Source organism: Eschrichtius robustus, chromosome 6 (genome assembly GCF_028021215.1).
Source record: "Eschrichtius robustus isolate mEscRob2 chromosome 6, mEscRob2.pri, whole genome shotgun sequence".
Classification (NCBI taxonomy): Eukaryota; Metazoa; Chordata; class Mammalia; order Artiodactyla; family Eschrichtiidae; genus Eschrichtius; species Eschrichtius robustus.
This window is the reverse complement of record NC_090829.1, coordinates 120,430,289-120,448,401: the sequence shown is the minus strand read 5'-3', so window position 1 is coordinate 120,448,401 and position 18,113 is coordinate 120,430,289.

Here is an 18,113-nt window from a genome sequence, read left to right as displayed (position 1 = left end):
AAATAAAACAAATAAATCTATTAAAAAAAACAACAACTGTAGCTTGAACTAAGAATACGTTGCTCTAATAAAAGGATAACAACCGTGCTTTGTGAATTTGCTAATTACTCTACTGTTTGTACTTATAATGGGAAAATCTATTTTGTCTCTGAGAACTGTGACATTATCACCTCTCAGAACAATGAGTCATTTTTCACTGGGAAGACGTCTCCAAGTATTTATTTAACCTTGTTTTCAGAATTGCCACCCATCTATTCTTCAAGGGTGATTAATAATTTATGCCATGTAGGCAGAGGAAGACTGATTTAACCCACAATGCAGTTAACAAAAAACCTAATTTTAAAAATGCAAAATGATCTCAACTGATCTTTAACGTGAATTAAAAACAATTAGTGTACACTTTTGTGGACAGGTGTAGGTGATAGACATGCATGAGCTTGGTGGAATTGTAGGACCCAACAGCATGTCATTTACTAGTTTAGCTCTGCAAATGACTGTACCCCACAACAGGCTGGACCTGTATTGCACCCCTTTTCCTGCTTCCAGAGGTATATTCATCTCTAGAAAATCAGTGGAGAAACGCTTACAGAAAGCTGGTAAAGTGGGAATAAACATCTCTGAAGAATACAAGTTTTTTACTTAATTGATCAAAGAAAAGCCTTAAAAGATTTTGTATTGCCTTTACTTAGATAGTGACTACTCTAATAGAAAACTAAGTGAATTTTAAACATTCAACAACTAGTTTGGCAATTATCTATTTGTTCCTACTTATTTCTTATAATCTGGAGTCAGAATTCAAAATTCCTTAAAGTAAGTAGGTTGCAAATGCAGCAAGTGAGGACACTTGGACACTGTTAGATTATATCTAAAGAAAGTTTATTTTCTATGTATACTTTTTCAAAAAATAAATTTATTTATTTAATTTATTTATTTTTGGCTGCGTTGGGTCTTTGTTGCTGCGTGCAGGCTTTTCTCTAGTTGCGGCGAGCAGGGGCTACTCTTGGTTGCGGTGCACGGGCTTCTCATTGCAGTGGCTTCTCTTGTTGTGGAGCACAGGCTCTAGGCACGCGGGCTTCAGTAGTTGTGGCTCGCGGGCTCAGTAGTTGTGGCTCGCAGGCTCTAGAGTGCAGGCTCAGTAGTTGTGGTGCACGGGCTTAGTTGCTCCGCGGCATGTGGGATCTTCCCATACCAGGGACCGAACCCGTGTCCCCTGCATTGGCAGGCGGATTCTTAACCACTGAGCCACCAGGGAAGTCCCTCTATGTATACTTTTGATTGCAGGTGAAGAAATCCAACTCAGCCTTATGTAAACAGGAAGTGGATTTATTGGCCTGTGTGACTGTTGTGAGGAGGAACTGGCACCAGGTACAAGTAGGTCAAAGTGAAGACAAAGTGATCATTCCCTTTCTTCCCACCTCTGCTCGCTCATCCCTTGGCTTTCTCTGTGTTAACCAACTGGCCTGGTTTGATTAGAGTGTATAACCCTAGACCCCCAGGAGAGAGTAAGGTCCTAGCTTGTGTTGTTGCCCATAGGTCAGTAGCAGAGGACCGTCTGAGAACTTGTTAGAAATGCAAACTCTCAGGCGATCCCACATCTACTGAATCAGAATCTTCATATTAAAAAGATCTCTAGTTGATTGGTGTGCACATTAAAGTATTGGGCCCCTGTGGCTAGGAAAAGGAGTTTTTATAATTGGCTTGGCCTGGGTCTCTTTGGCATCAAAATGAATATAGGGGTATGGGAGGGTGATGGGCAGCTCCACCAGAATCAAGTGATTGGGGTGAAAGATCCTAATCCTGAAGTGTATGAATGGGCAGCAAAAAACAATGCATTATCGCTGCAACTCCTGAATGATGATTTTGGTCAGAAGAAGGGACTGGCTTAAGATCAATCTTATTTTTGAGAAAATATTGAGAACAAACTGGGGACTTCTAAGGTCGTTTCTAATGGAAAGAAGCTGTAAAGAAGAGAGCATCTATGTATATATTTTATATATTATACACATCTGGTATATCAGGGCCGCCGTTACAAGATAAACTTGTGAGTTTCAGTGTGAAATAAACCAGTGCACCAAACTTCATAACTTTATCTGCCGGAGGAAATTATTTTATATCTCTAATGGACTTTTGTCATCTTTATTGGCTGCCTAGTACATATCCCCTCTATCTCATGTTTGGGGAATTCCCTACTTTATGTGTCCTGCAGGGTGGCATAGCCCACTTGCTGCTCTCTGGGGAAAATGCCAGTTACATGCAGGCACGTGGCTTAGGCTCTGTCAATCAGATGTTTCTACCCCAGACACTGAATCAGGAGCTACTGACCCATAGAAACCCAGGGACTATGGAGAATTTTCTCTTAGCCTCGATAGTGGTTGCAATAGAATTAAATTCCCCAGGCTACGGTGGCAGCAACACAAAGTAGTCAAGGCAGCGGCTGAGATAGCTTTAATACATAAATACAGGGCTGTAGTTTCTCATGATGGTTCTTTCTGTGCAGCTCTCAGCAGTCTATGCAGCCTTTTTGGAAATTCAATGATTGTGCTGAAATTAGCCAGAATCAGCATCTTGCTTGTACCCAGGCTTGGCTCTGTGGGCTTGTGATTCGAGTTATTGCACAGGGCTTTGCCTTTAGAACTGCCTCTGCCTTTGGTTTAATGCTCAGCTTTTAAACTGAGCATTTGGAATTCCTAATAATTTTAACACGGAGACCTGCATTTTATTTTGCCCTGGGCCCCTCAAATTGTGTAGGTGGTCCTGCTGTACCTAACAATGCTGATTGCTAATATTTCTTTTTCAAAAACACAAGTTAGTGAGACCAGGATGCCTGAACTGGCTGAGAATAAATCAGGAACAAAGAGAGGTGCTCCCATAGACTACTTTTTTGGCAGTTGTAGTCTTCCCATGTGCTACAGTTATTTGTGAATCCATATTGTTTCTGCTCTTGCACTGGTAATTTCTGAGAGTACAAACTGTGGTCCGCAGCATCTTATTCCTCTCTATCTCCCATCTCTCTATCTATCTATCTATCTATCATCTATCTATCTATCAGTCTATCTATCGGTCTATCTACCTATCTACTTACAGTTGAACAACACTTTTTTTTTTTTTAAATTAATTTATTTATTTTTGGCTGCATTGGGTCTTTGTTGCTGCGTGCGGGCTTTCTTTAGTTGCAGCAAGTGGGGGCTACTCTTTGTTGTGGTGGCTTCTGTTGTTGCAGAGCACAGGCTCTAGGCGCGCGGGCTTCAGTAGTTGTGGCACGTGGGCTCAGTAGTTGTGGCTCGCGGGCTCTAGAGTGCAGGCTCAGTAGTTGTGGCGCACGGGCTTAGTTGCTCCGCGGCATGTGGGATCTTCCCGGACCAGGGCTCGAACCTGTGTCCCCTGCATTGGCAGGCGGATTCTTAACCACTGCGCCACCAGGGAAGTCCCGAGCAACATGTTTTAAATTATAAACTCATTTGATCCTCATCTAAGCCCTGTGGGTGTTGTTGTTGTTATTATTGTATACTTACTATTGCTGAAGGACTGTGGCTCTGGGAGGTCATCTGTCCAAGTTCACTCCCTCTGTTATAAAGAAGTTAGGGTTAAAACACAGGGTGATGTGCATAACTCCTCTTTCCATATGCTTTGCACTTTCTAAGCATGCTCTGTAATCATCTCGGAAATGGGAACTTCCATTGCACAGATGAAGATGTTTCAGAGATTTTGACAGACTGCTCAAGGTAGAGACAATAATTATCAGACTCAAAGTTTGCCTTAAGCCTAACTCCATGGAATTTTCTACAGTGGTAGGAAAAAAAAAAAAGAGACTTGAGGTACATGTACAACCAAACTGTTGTAGTTTACGTTCCTAAAGATTTCTGAAAATTATATATTTATACTAGCAAATTTTCTTAAGACAGGAGGGAGGTCTGGAAGATACCAGCTGCTTCTTTTTATCTCTGCAATTTTATTTGTTTTGAAAAAGGTTTCTTCATGTGCATTCTGGCTGCCACAACATCTCTACAAACATAGTTAAAATAGTTTCAGCTTGTCTGATAATACAGATGTTTCTGAAAACCTAGCCAGCAGGTATGCTCAGTATTTTGAGAGTTCACGGCAACAAAAAATAATGAAGAGTTATATACACAGTCAGGTTGCTCAAGTATTCAAACAAGGATTTGATTATCTCATTAGCTCTAACATAAATATTTCCAGCTAATGACTGAGAAAAATTTCTATATGGAAAAACACTAATTTTTTTTTTTTTTGGTAAGAAAGTGAGATTTATGTGGGAAGGAAATACACTGATAAAATGTCAATTTTCTGAAATTAAATATAATTTGAAACCTGCTATGTAATGTTTATACGACATGACTCAGAACTCATTTAACCTCTATATGGATATAGGAAATTGAATGGTTTCAGAGTTCCTTCACAGAAACATATTTGTTTTTTTTCATGTTGCCCTGTGATGACATTCTCTAATCTCTTGAAATGAAATAGTTTCATATGGTTAAAAAATGTGGTCTCTGTTTTAAGAAATACTGTCACTTTTTAAGCTGATAATTTATCTGATGTTATTACTAAGGAGCAATCTAAAAAAGACTCTGGGATAATAAGCAAGACTTGCTCACAAATAAAAATCAACACCCTCCATCACAAAAGGAGGGGAGTAATTGTTTCACTCAGCTACAAAATCAGAAGATTGGAAAACTGCCCGCGATCAGAGGGAATTTACTCATCCCTGGTCTCTCCTCTTCCTCATGGAAAGAGATTTTGGTTGGATGTAGTGGAGTGAATCAGAAATCTGGGCTGTGTAGATTCAGGCGGAGGCCAGCATAGATTTGTAGACTTATCTCTCCTGTGACTTTTGATTAGGGTGTGTGACCTCTGCAGTCTCACAGGGCCCCATACTCAGAAGGGTCTTGTGCTTGTTTCAATGCTGTACTTTTGTTATCTTGAAATTCTTAACCTTCTTTGGACAAGGAACCCTTCTTTTCGTTTTGCACTGGGCCCTCACCTTTGTAGCCACAAGCTATGGCCAGTCCTGCCTCTGAACCTGCTAAACCTGTTTAACTTCCTCTAAGTGGCAACTCCAGATTGTCAACACTCCAGGCCACTCCCCACTTTTCACCTCTCAGCACAGGTTTTGCTTCCTGCTTCATTAGGTGTGAACCACCTCAGTTTCCAACGTGTGTCCAAAAAGTTACTTGCATCCTTACCTCTTGTTCTTTTTCCTGGTAAAAGGCAATCCTTTCATCTGGGCTATGGAAGCCTCACCTCTAGACCCTGCTCTATCAATTATTGTCCCCTCTAGTTCTTCAGCCTTTCTCTCTTCATTGGTTTCTTCTCCTAAACGTATGAACATATGCTTTATAGGCAGCCTGCTTGCTGAGCACTGGTGAAGTGGTTTAATCCCAGGCCACTTCCACGGTGTCCACCTACCTGATGGAAACAGATCCTTGTTGGGCCATAAGATGTGGATGAGGCCACCCCTCGGTGCTGGTTCAGAGTAGAGCTAGTGGAGCTAGTCTACTTACTAGCCTTGTGGTCTTGAGCAAGTTACTTAACCTCGTTGTGCCTCTATTTTCTTATGAAAAATGAGGCTAAACATAGCATCTACTTCAAAGTGTTGTTAGGACAATAGAATTAAGTGTATTTAGAACAGTGCACATAGTCGGCACTGTTTCCAATGATTCCACCCTCTTCTGTCAGCTCCACAATCTCTCTCCTGCCCCTTTCTTCACATCAGAGAATAGTGTGTAGGGGAAAATAGAATACTGCTCTGCTTATCAGAGCAATCATTAGACATTTGGAAATAAGCGGAAAAGACAGGCATTGTGTTCTTTCAATATCAGACTTGTCAAGCTCATAGGAACAGAAAATAGAATGATGGTTGCCAGGGGCTGGGAGAAGGGGAAAATGAGGAGTTCTTGTTTGATGGGTACAGTTTCAGTTTTGCAAGATGAAAAATTATGAATTCTTATTAATCCCTAAATTACTTAGCATGTAATAGATTTTAAAGCAAAGTATGTTGAATAATAAATGTGCTTGAAATTATGCCAGAAACAGAGCATGAAAGAAGGTAATCGTGGGGATGGGAAGAATGCTGATGAGTATCTAAAAGCTTCTGGTTCCTGTTCTAATATAGCCTGAAACCCAGAGAGCCAAGCAACCCTTTAAAGGACAGTCCCAGTTTACATATATTTCCTGATATAATTACTAAAAGTGCCCCCTTTTACTCTCAGAAATGTCCTCATTTGGTTGACAAAGTATATATAGACTAATTCAAATTTAGTTCATTGAAAAAATACATTTCCTATGTTGATAAACTCATGTGATATGAACAAGTACAAATATAAATATTGTGAATACACACACATTAACCTTCCATCTAAAACAGAAAATGAATGACAATTCCCTGGTGGCCCAGTGGTTAGGACTCAGCACTGCTGAGGGCGTGGATTCAATCCCTGGTCAGGGAACTAAGATCTGCAAGCTGCATGGAGCGGCCAAAAAAATAAAATAGAAAGTGAATTGTTTCCGCGTAAGTGGAATGTTCTTTTCCTTTTTCTTATTTTTCATGGTAACAATGATGGTGATGAACATATTATCAGAAAAAAACTTCATGAAAATAAGTAATTCCCTTTATTTGTTTCAATTTCTCATTTTAAAACTAGTGTTTTAAAAGTAGTAATAAGTCACGGCTATGCATGTTGAACATTTTGATTTATATTTTTATTATATTTTATCTTTAGTTTATAACTATAATTTATAACTACTATGAGTATAACAGGGGTATTGAAACAGGGGCTTTTAAAGGCACTTTTCATGATCTTTCAAAATGAGAGCAATAGAATATATATTTTAAATTATATAAAGGCCAGGCAGAAATGCTTGTATTGATATATAAAGATCAGCTGAGAATAAGCTGGTAAAGACATGCTTAGGACAAGAAAGAAAAATGTAATTGTATCTTAAGGGTTTGGTTTACTAAAGCTAAAAGCATTATTGGTTTTAGTATTTGTTAATGTTTACTGAAGCCTGGTTTGGTTATTTTAATAAAGAGATTTTTTTCTTCTTGGAATGAAATGGGAGGAATTAATGGTTAAGGTTAAATCTAGGTGAGCTCAGGATGGAGCTACCATTTGAGCCCCAGGCTAACTTTGGTCTTTGAAGTTCAGAGTGAGTGACTATGGCAAGATATAGTTGTATGGTAGCAGGATATTACAGGACATCTTTTTAAATTACAGAGATAGTTTTGGGTGCATCAGTGGTGAAATTGTGAAAACAAACAGTAGTCGTAGGAGCAGCACTAGTAATTGTAGCTGTCATTTATGATGCGCTAACCTTGTGTCAGGCATGGGGCTCAGTATTTCATATGACATGTTTTAATTAATCCTCACAACAGTGTTATGGTATGAGCCTACCCTTAACTTTGTTTTACAAGTGAGGAAACCTAGAATCGATCAGTGGTGGAGCCTGGAAAGGAACACCTGTCCGTCTGACTCCTGAGCCCAGGCTTTTAATCAATGCTAAGCTGCACCTCTGACAATACAGTGAGTGTCATAACAGCTGCCACTTATTGAGTACATACTATGTGCCCAGTGCTTTAAAATTACGTTTAATCCTCCCAGTATAAATATCTTTCAGTTTTCCCCAGAAGGAAACTAAGGCTCAGAGTGCCTGAATTAGTTTTCGTTTGTGCTAATTACCATAATTTAATGGTTTAAAACAACACAAATGTATTCTTTTACAGTTCTGGGGGTCAGAAATCCTACAATCAAGGTTTCAGCAGGGCCACATTCCTCAAATGTCTGCTTCTATCATTACAGCTCTGTGTTTGACTCTGACCTTTCTGCCTTCCTCTTATTAGGACCTTGTAATTACAATGGGACCACCTGGATAACCCAAGGTAATCTCTTCACCTCAAGATCCTTAATATAATCGCATCTACAGAAGTCCCTTTTATTATATAAAGTGACATTTCCAGGTCCCAGCGACAAGAAGGTGGGCATCTTTGGAGGGGCCTTTTATCCTAATTTCCCCCAAGTCTCAGAGCTAATAAATATTAGAGATGAGATTTGGATCTAGATGTTTTTAGGCTCCAGTGTTCACACGATTTCTGCTCTACCACATTAATGAGGATCCCATCAGTCATTCAAAGAAACATTTACTGAGATTATAGAAAGAGCCAGACACTGTGGTAGGTACTGGAAAAATATGAAGTGCTTTATGAGTTTGAGTCATCTTCATGTATGTGCCTTACTAATCTCTGTATTTTTCTTTTAAAAAATTTAAAAAAATATTTACCTCAATATATCTAAAATATTATTTCAACATGTAATTCATTAAAAATATTTTACATTTTTATACTATGTCTTTAAAATCTAGTGTTTTATACTTAGAACCCACCTATTTGGACACCAAATTTTCATTGCAAATATTTGATCTGTATTTAGATACAAAATATGCAGTCAAAGAAATAGATTCACATACCTAGTTGTTCTAAATACACTTAAAACAAATGTTCCAAACACATTTATGATTTTTTGTAACTGGATTGATGTATTTTTAAGTTAAAACTGAAATGAAAAAATTTAAAACTTTTAATCTCTATTTGTCAATAGTCCATGAGATTAAAGATTAATAAACCTAGATAATAAGATAAAATAACTCCCTGAATAAGTATTACTAAGCTCTACTTTATTGCATTAAAATATGTTTTTACTTATTTCTCCCTTCCAGAGATTGACACTAGATCAAAGTTTTAGATACTGTACTTTAAAAAATTTAATTTTTTTCCTCAGATTTGTGAAATGGAAATCTTTGCTGGGCAGAGCACAGATATGAGCAAAACATCCGGTTCTGTTTGTTTTTCAATATTTGTGAGATTTGCTTCCCTTACTGCTAAAAAACCAGCACAATGCTTGGTGGTCTTCTCTAGATTTTAGAAGGGACATATATACCTACCCCAAACCTTTAACCAAGTAGCCTGAAAGGCTGCCTGCCAGCTTGGAATGGGCTCCAGAGCAAGAGAGGGCTCTTTACCTGGGTCAGCAGATCTGCTGTGTCTTTTACGACCCAGGGGATCCAAATATCCATGGTAGATCTGTATGAATGAAGTCTATGGCTGGCACTTCTAGGGGAATTGTAATGCTCTCTTTGACAGATAACTGTTTTTTTGAGAAGAAGCTCTTGGTTTTCTCCTTGCTCCTAATAGAGATTAGATTCCTGGCCATGGCACCCTAGGTGTTCCTAGGACCTGCATTGCCCAACAAGGACTGGGTGATATCTGAGCCTAAGCCATACACTTCGGTGGTTCAGCAGCCCTTTAACATCAAGCTGAAAGGATGTATTGCAGTTCCAAAAGACCAAATTAAATTGAATAAACAGGCGGTTTGTACTTCCAATATGCTGCACAGTCACATTGCCCCTCAACTCTGATCACAGAGGAACTTTCTTTAGATGAGTTGATAAGGAAGAAAAAGAATGAGCCTATTTACTGATGGCTATGCACCCGCCAGAAGTGGATTTTGGCTCAGTTACAGACTTAGAGGTAACCCTAAGGAGAGTGGGGAAGAGAAATCCTCCCAGTGTACAAAACTTGGGCAAGGACATTTCCAAGATTGACATTTCCAAGATTGGACAAGAGATTCCAAGCTATCTCTGCTCCAATTTGCTTGGAGCAGAGATAGCTTGACAAAATGACTCTACATCCAGAATATTTTCAGAGAATTATATGGAATAACACTAGAGGATTGGTGACTAGGACACTTAAGGAACTGGTAGGTAGATCTATCTTTTGGATTCTGGGAAGATTTATGCCCCATGTGTATGTTTATGTGAGGTGTCCCACTGCAGAAGAGGAACTCAGTGATTGAGTAGACAAGAGGAATTGTTATTCTATTTTTTTCTAGTTACCCCAGTACTTGCTTAATGGGCTCATATACAAGGTAGATTGTGACTGTAACCAAGGGTCATAGATTATGCATGGCTACAATGAAATAGACTTTCTCATACCATAGCTGACATGGCAGCTGTCATGGTTGAGTGTCCAATTTGCTACTGGCATCAACCAACTCTGAACTGCTGTATGTTATCATATGCCTAGGACACCGGCCAGCCACTTAGCTGATTACATTGGACACAGAGAATCACAGAGGAGAAGTAATTTATTCTTGGTAGACTAGATGATTTATTCTGTGTTTCCACTTGCCTTCTCTGATGACGCTGTCTCTGTGCCAATACTCTGGAGACTTACCAAATGCCTTATTGTGTTAGCTTTCTGTTGCTGCCGTAACAAATTACCGTAAATCTAGTGGCTTATAACAACACCTGCTTGTTATCTCAGGGTTTCTTTGGGTCAGAAGTCCAGGAACAGCATGGTTCAGCTTGTGCTCTGTTAGAGTCTTCCAAGGCTAAAATCAAAATGTTGGCAGGATTGACATGTACACACTACTATATTTAAAATAGATAACCAACAAGGACCTACTGTATAGCACAGGGAACTCGGCTCAATATTCTGTAATAACCTAAATGGGAAAAGAATTTGAAAAAGAATGGATACTTGTATGGGTATAACTGAATCACTTTGTTGTACACCTGAAACTAATGCATCATTGTTAATCAACTATACTCCACTAGAAAATAAAAATTAAAAAAAAAATGACCACTGAGGGTGAGAGTGGATGTTGGCAGGGACATGTTCCTTTCTGGAGGCTTTAGGAGAGAATCCATTTCCAGGCCTGTTCAGGTTGTTGGCAGAAATTAGTTCCATCCTGCTGTAGGATTGAGGTCCCCATTTCCTTGCTGATTGTCAGCTGGGATCATGCAAGAGGCTACCCACATTCCCTGGGTTATGGCCTCCTTCGAAGTCAACAATGGCCCTTCGAGTCCTTCTCATGCTTCAGATCTCTCTGTGCATGTCTCTGTCACATCTCTTCTTTTGACTCTTCTGTCTTCCTCTTCTGCTGTAAGGGCTCATGTAATTACATTGGGCCTGAATAATCCAGGAAAATCTCCATATTTTAAGGTCAGCTAGCTGATTAATAACCTTAATTACATCTCTGTCTCTGTCTTTCTCTGTCTCTCTGTCTCTCTGTCTCCGTCTCTCTCTCTTTCTATATATATATTTGTCCTAAAGTCAGAATACATGGATCTGAGAATGAAGAGTGCAAATAAGATTGGTATCTCGTACCCTTACATCAATGTTTTGGTAACAATAGTTTGCTGCCATTCCCACAATAATTCTGGCTTAATTTGTCTGAAAGTTTAAGTAACCAAAATAAGGAAGACTTCCTAGAGACACCTAGAGACCCAAATATGCTTCTACGGATTTGAAATTGAGGTTTTCCCACCCGAATAAGAATATTTCACCAGAGGGCATAACAATAGTATCATTGAATTGAAAGTTGAGAGCAGCACCTGCCCGTTTTGGCTGCTCATGCCACTGAATAAATAGGCAAATATACAGGGTTGCAGTGCTGTCTGAGAGTGAAGAATTAGTTATTAAAAGGGACCAGGGGGGAGACCTTCAAGATGACAGAAGACTAAGATGTGGAGATCACTTTCCTCCCCACAAATACATCAGAAATACATCTACATGTGGAACAGCTTCTACAGGACACCTACTGAACGCTGGCAGAAGACCTCAGACCCCCCAAAAGGCAAGAAACTCCCCACGTACCTGGGTAGGGCAAAAGAAAAAAGGAAAAACAGAGACAAAAGAATAGGGACGGGACCTGCACCAGTGGGAGGGAGCTGTGAAGGAGGAAAGGTTTCCACACACTAGTAAGCCCCTTCGCGGGCGGAGACTGCGAGTGGCAGAGGGGGGAGCTTCGGAGCCACGGAGGAGAGCGCAGCAACAGGGGTGCGGAGGGCAAAGCGGAGAGATTCCCGCACAGAGGATCGGTGCCGACCAGCACTCACCAGCCCGAGAGGCTTGTCTGCTCACCTGCCGGGGCAGGCAGGGCTGGGAGCTGAGGCTCGGGCTTCGGTCGGATCCCAGGGAGAGGACTGGGGTTGGCGGCGTGAACACAGCCTGAAGGGGTTAGTGCACCACGGTTAGCCGGGAAGGAGTCCGGGAAAAAGTCTGGAGCTGCCAAAGAGGCAAGAGACCATTGTTTTGGGGTGCATGAGGAGAGGGGATTCAGAGCACCGCCTAAACGAGCTCCAGAGATGGGCGCGAGCCACGGCTATCAGCGCGGACCCCAGAGACGGGCGTGAGATGCTAAGGCTGCTGCTGCCGCCACCAAGAAGCCTGTGTGCGAGCACAGGTCACTCTCCGCGCTGCCCCTCCCGGGAGCCGGTGCAGCCTGCCACTGCCAGGGTCCCGTGATCCAGGGACAACTTCCCCGGGAGAACGCACTGCGCGCCTCAGGCTGCTGCAACGTCATGCCGCCTCTGCCGCCGCAGGCTCGCCCCGCACCCGTACCCCTCCCTCCCCCCGACCTGAGCGAGCCAGAGCCCCCGAATCAGCTGCTCCTTTAACCCCGTCCTGTGTGAGCGAAGAACAGACGCCCTCAGGCGACCGACACGCAGAGGCGGGGCCAAATCCAAAGCTGAACCCCAGGAGCTGTGGGAACAAAGAAGAGAAAGGGAAATCTCTCCCAGCAGCCTCAGGAGCAGTGGGTTAAATTTCCACAATCAACTTGATGTGCCTGCATCTGTGGAATACCTGAATAGACAACGAATCATCCCAAATTGAGGCGCTGGACTTTGGGAGTGACGATATATATATATATATATATATATATATATATTTTCCTTTTTCTCTTTTTGTGAGTGTGTATGAGTATGCTTCTGAGTGTGATTTTGTCTGTATAGGTTTGCTTTTACCATTTGTCCTAGGGTTCTGTCTGTCCGTTTTTTTTAAAATATAGTTTTTAGAGCTTGTTATCATTGGTGGTTCTATTTATTGGTTTCATTGCTCTCTCTTTCTTTTTTTATTACATTTTAATTTTTTTAACAGTTATTTTTTATTTTTTATTTTAATAACCTTTCTTTCTTTCTTTCTTTCTTTCTTTCTTTCTTTCTTTCTTTCTTTCTTTCTTTCTTTCTTTCCTTCCTTCCTTCCTTCCTTCCTTCTTTCTTTCTCCCTTTTCTTCTGAGCTGTGTGGCTGACAAGGTCTTGGTGCTCTGGCCAGGTGTCAGGCCTGAGCCTCTAATGTGGGAGAGCCGAGTTCAGGACATTGGTACACCAGAGACTCCCCGGCTCCATGTAATATCAAACAGTGAAAACTCTCCCAGAGATCTCCACCTCAATGCTAAGACCTAGCTCCACTCAACAACCAGCAAGCTACAGTGCTGGACACCCTATGCCAAACAACTAGCAAGACAGAACACCACCCATTAGCAGAGAGGGTACCTAAAATAATAATAAGGTCACAGACACACCAAAACACACCACCAGATGTGGACCTGCGCACCAGAAAGACGAGATCCAGCCTCATCCACCAGAACACAGGCACTAGTCCCCTCCACCAGGAAGCCTACACAACCCACTGAATGAACCTTAGCTACTGGGGGCAGACACCAAAAACAACAGGAACTACGAACCTGCAGCCTGTGAAAAGGAGACCCCAAACACAGTAAGTTAAGCAAAATGAGAAGACAGAGAAACACACAGCAGATGAAGGAGCAATGTAAAAACCCACCAGACCAAACAAATGAAGAGGAAATAGGCAGTCTACCTGAAAAAGAATTCAGAGTAATGATAGTAAAAATGATCCAAAATCTTGGAAATAGAATGGAGAATATACAAGAAACGTTTAACGAGGACCTAGAAGAACTAAAGAGTAAACAAACAATGATGAACAACACAATAAATGAAATTAAAAATTCTCTAGAAGGAATCAATAGCAGAATAACTGAGGCAGAAGAATGGGTAAGTGACCTGGAAGATAAAATAGTGGAAATAACTACTGCAGAGCAGAATAAAGAAAGAAGAATGAAAAGAATTGAGGACAGTCTCAGAGACCTCTGGGACAACATTAAATGCACCAACATTTGAATTATAGGGGTCCCAGAAGAAGAAGAGGAAAAGAAAGGGACTGAGAAAATATTTGAAGAGATTATACTTGAAAACTTCTCTAATATGGGAAAGGAAATAGTTAATCAAGTTCAGGAAGCACAGAGTCCCATACAGGATAAATCCAAGGAGAAACACACCAAGACACATATTAATCAAACTATCAAAAATTAAATACAAAGAAAAAATATTAAAAGCAGCAAGGTAAAAACAACATATAACATATAAGGGAATCCCCATAAGGTTAACAGCTGACCTTTCAGCAGAAACTCTGCAAGCCAGAAGGGAGTGGCAGGACATACTTAAAGTGATGAAAGGGAAAACCTACAACCAAGATTACTCTACCCAGCAAGGATCTCATTCAGATTTGACAGAGAAATTAAAAACTTTACAGACAAGCAAAAGCTAAGAGAGTTCAGCAGCACCAAACCAGCTTTACAAGAAATGCTAAAGGACCGTCTCTAGGCATGAAACACAAGAGAAGGAAAAGGCCTACAGTAACAAACCCAAAACAATTAAGAAAATGGTAATAGGAGCATACATATCGATAATTACCATAAATGTAAATGGATTAAATGCTCCAACCAAAAGACACAGACTGGCTGAATGGATACAAAAACAAGACCCGTATATATGCTGTCTACAAGAGACACACTTCAGACCTAGGGACAAATACAGACTTAAAGTGAGGGGATGGAAAAAGATATTCCATACAAATGGAAAGCAAAAGAGAGCTGGAGTAGAAATTCTCATATCAGACAAAATAGACTTTAAAATAAAGACTATTACAAGAGACAAAGAAGGACACTAAATAATGAGCAAGGGATCAGTCCAAGAAGAAGATTTAACAATTGTGAATATTTATGCACCCAAAATAGGAGCACCTCAATACATAAGGCAAATGTGAACAGCCATAAAAAGGGAACTCAACAGTAGCACAATGATAGTTGGGGACTTTAACACCCCACTTTCACCATTGGACAAATCATCCAAAATGAAAATAAATAAGGAAACACAAGCTTTAAATGATACATTAAACAAGATGGACTTAGTTGATATTGATAGGACATTCCTTCCAAAAACAATGGAATACACTCTCCTCTCAAGTGCTCATGGAACATTCTCCAAGATAGATCATATCTTGCTTGGGTCACATATCAAGTCTAGCTAAAATTAAGAAAATTGAAATCATATCAAGTATCTTTTCCAACCACACTGCTATGAGACTAGATATCAATTAAAGGAAAAAATCTGTAAAAACTACAAAGATATGGAGGCTAAACAATACACTACTTAATAACCAAGAGATCACTGAAGAAATCAAAGAGGATATCAAAAAATACCTAGAAACAAATGACAATGAAAAAATGACAACCCAAAACCTATGGGATGCAGCAAAAGCAGTTCTAAGAGGGACGTTTATAGCAATACAGTCCTACCTTAAGAAACAAGAAACATCTCAAATAAACAACCTAACCTTACACCTAAAGCAATTAGAGAAAGAAGAACAAAAAAACCCCCAAAGTTAGCAGAAGAAAAGAAATCATAAAGATCAGATCAGAAATAAATGAAAAAGAAATGAGGGAAATGATAGCAAAGATCAATAAAATTAAAAACTGGTTCTTTGAGAAGATAAACAAAATTGATAAACCATTAGCCAGACTCATCAAGAAAATAGGGAGAAGATTCAAAGCAATAGAATTAGAAATGGAAACGGAGAAGTAACAACTGACACTGCAGAAATACAAAGGATCATGAGAGATTACTGCAAGCAACTTTATGCCAATAAAATGGACAACCTGGAAGAAATGGAGACATTCTTAGAAAAGCACAACCTTCTGAGACTGAACCAGGAAGAAATAGAAAATATGAACAGACCAATCACAAGCACTGAAATTGAAACTGTGATTAAAAATCTTCCAACAAACAAAAGCCCAGGACCAGATGGCTTCACAGGCGAATTCTATCAAACAATTAGAGAAGAGCTAACACCTATCCTTCTCAAACTCTTCCAAAATATAGCAGAGGGAGGAACACTCCCAAACTCATTCTACGAGGCCACCATCACCCTGATACCAAAACCAGACAAAGATGTCACTAAGAAAGAACACTACAGGCCAATATCACTGATGAACATAGATGCAAAAATCCTCAACAAAATATTAGCAAACAGAATCCAACAGCACATTAAAAGGATCATACACCATGATCAAGTGGGGTTTATCCCAGAAATGCAAGGATTCTTCAATATGTGCAAACCAATCAATGTGATACACCATATTAACAAACTGAAGAATAAAAACCATATGATCATCTCAATAGATGCAGAAAAAGCTTTTGACAAAATTCAACACCGATTTGTGATAAAAACCCTCCAGAAAGTAGGCATGGAGGGAACTTATCTCAACATAATAAAGGCCATATATGACAAACCCACAGCCAACATCATTCTCAATGGTGAAAAACTGAAACCATTTCCACTAAGATCAGGAACAAGACAAGGTTGCCCACTCTCACCACTATTATTCAACATAGTTTCGGAAGTTTTAGCCACAGCAATCAGAGAAGAAAAAGAAATAAAAGGAATCCAAGTCGGAAAAGAAGAAGTAAAGATGTCACTGTTTGCAGATTACATGATACTATACATAGAGAATCGTAAAGATGCTACCAGAAAACTACGAGAGGTAACCAATGAATTTGGTAAAGTTGCAGGATACAAAATTAATACACAGAAATCTCTTGCATTCCTATACAATAATGATGAAAAATCTGAAAGAGAAATTTAGGAAACAGTCCCATTTACCATTGCAACAAAAAGCATAAAATACCTAGGAATAAACCTACCTAAGGAGACAAAAGACCTGTATGCAGAACACTATAAGACACTGATGAAAGAAATTAAAGATGACAGAAACAGATGGAGAGACATACCATGTGGTTGGATTGGAAGAATCAACATTGTGAAAATGACTGTACTACCCATAGCAATCTATAGATTCAATGCAATCCCTATGAAACTACCAATGGCATTTTTCACACAACCAGAACAAAAATTTCACGATTTGTACGGAAACAGAGAAGACCCCGAATAGCCAAAGCAATCTTGAGAAAGAAAAATGGAGCTGGAGGAATCAGGCTCCCTGACTTCAGACTATACTACAAAGCTACAGTAATCAAGACAGTTACGGTACTGGCACAAAAACAGAAATATAGGTCAATGGAACAGGATAGAAAGCCCAGAGATAAACCCACGTACATATGGTCACCTTATTTTTGATAAAAGAGGCAAGAATATGCAATGGAGAAAAGACAGCCTCTTCAATAAGTGGTGCTGGGAAAACTGGACAGCTATATGTAAAAGAATGAAATTAGAACACTCCCTAACACCATACACAAAAATAAACTCAAAATGGATTAAAGACCTAAATGTAAGGCCAGACACTATCAAACACTTAGAGGAAAACATAGGCAGAACACTCTATGACATAAATCACAGCAAGATCCTTTTGGACCCACCTCCTAGAGAAATGGAAATAAAAGCAAAAATAAAGAAATGAAACTTAAAAGCTTTTGCACAGCAAAGGAAACCATAAACAAGATGAAAAGACAACTCTCAGAATGGGAGAAAATATTTGCAAATGAAGCAACTGACAAAGGATTAACCTCCAAAATTTACAGTCAGCTTATGCAGCTCAATATCAAATAAACAAACAACCCAATCCAAAAATGGGCAGAAGACCTAAATAGACATTCCTGCAAAGAAGTTATACAGATTGCCAACAAACACGTGAAAGAATGCTCAACATCACTAATCATTCGAGAAATGCAAATCAAAACTACAATGAAGTATCACCTCACACCTGTCAGAATGGCCATCATCAAAAAATCTACAAACAATAAATGCTGGAGAGGGTGTGGAGAAAAGGGAACCCTTTTGCACTGTTGGTGGGAACGTAAATTGATACAGCCAGTATGGAGAACAGTATGGAGGTTCCTTAAAAAACTAAAAATAGAATTACCATATGACCCAGCAATCCCACTACTGGGCATATACCCTGAGAAAACCATAATTCAAAAAGAGTCATGTACCACAATATTT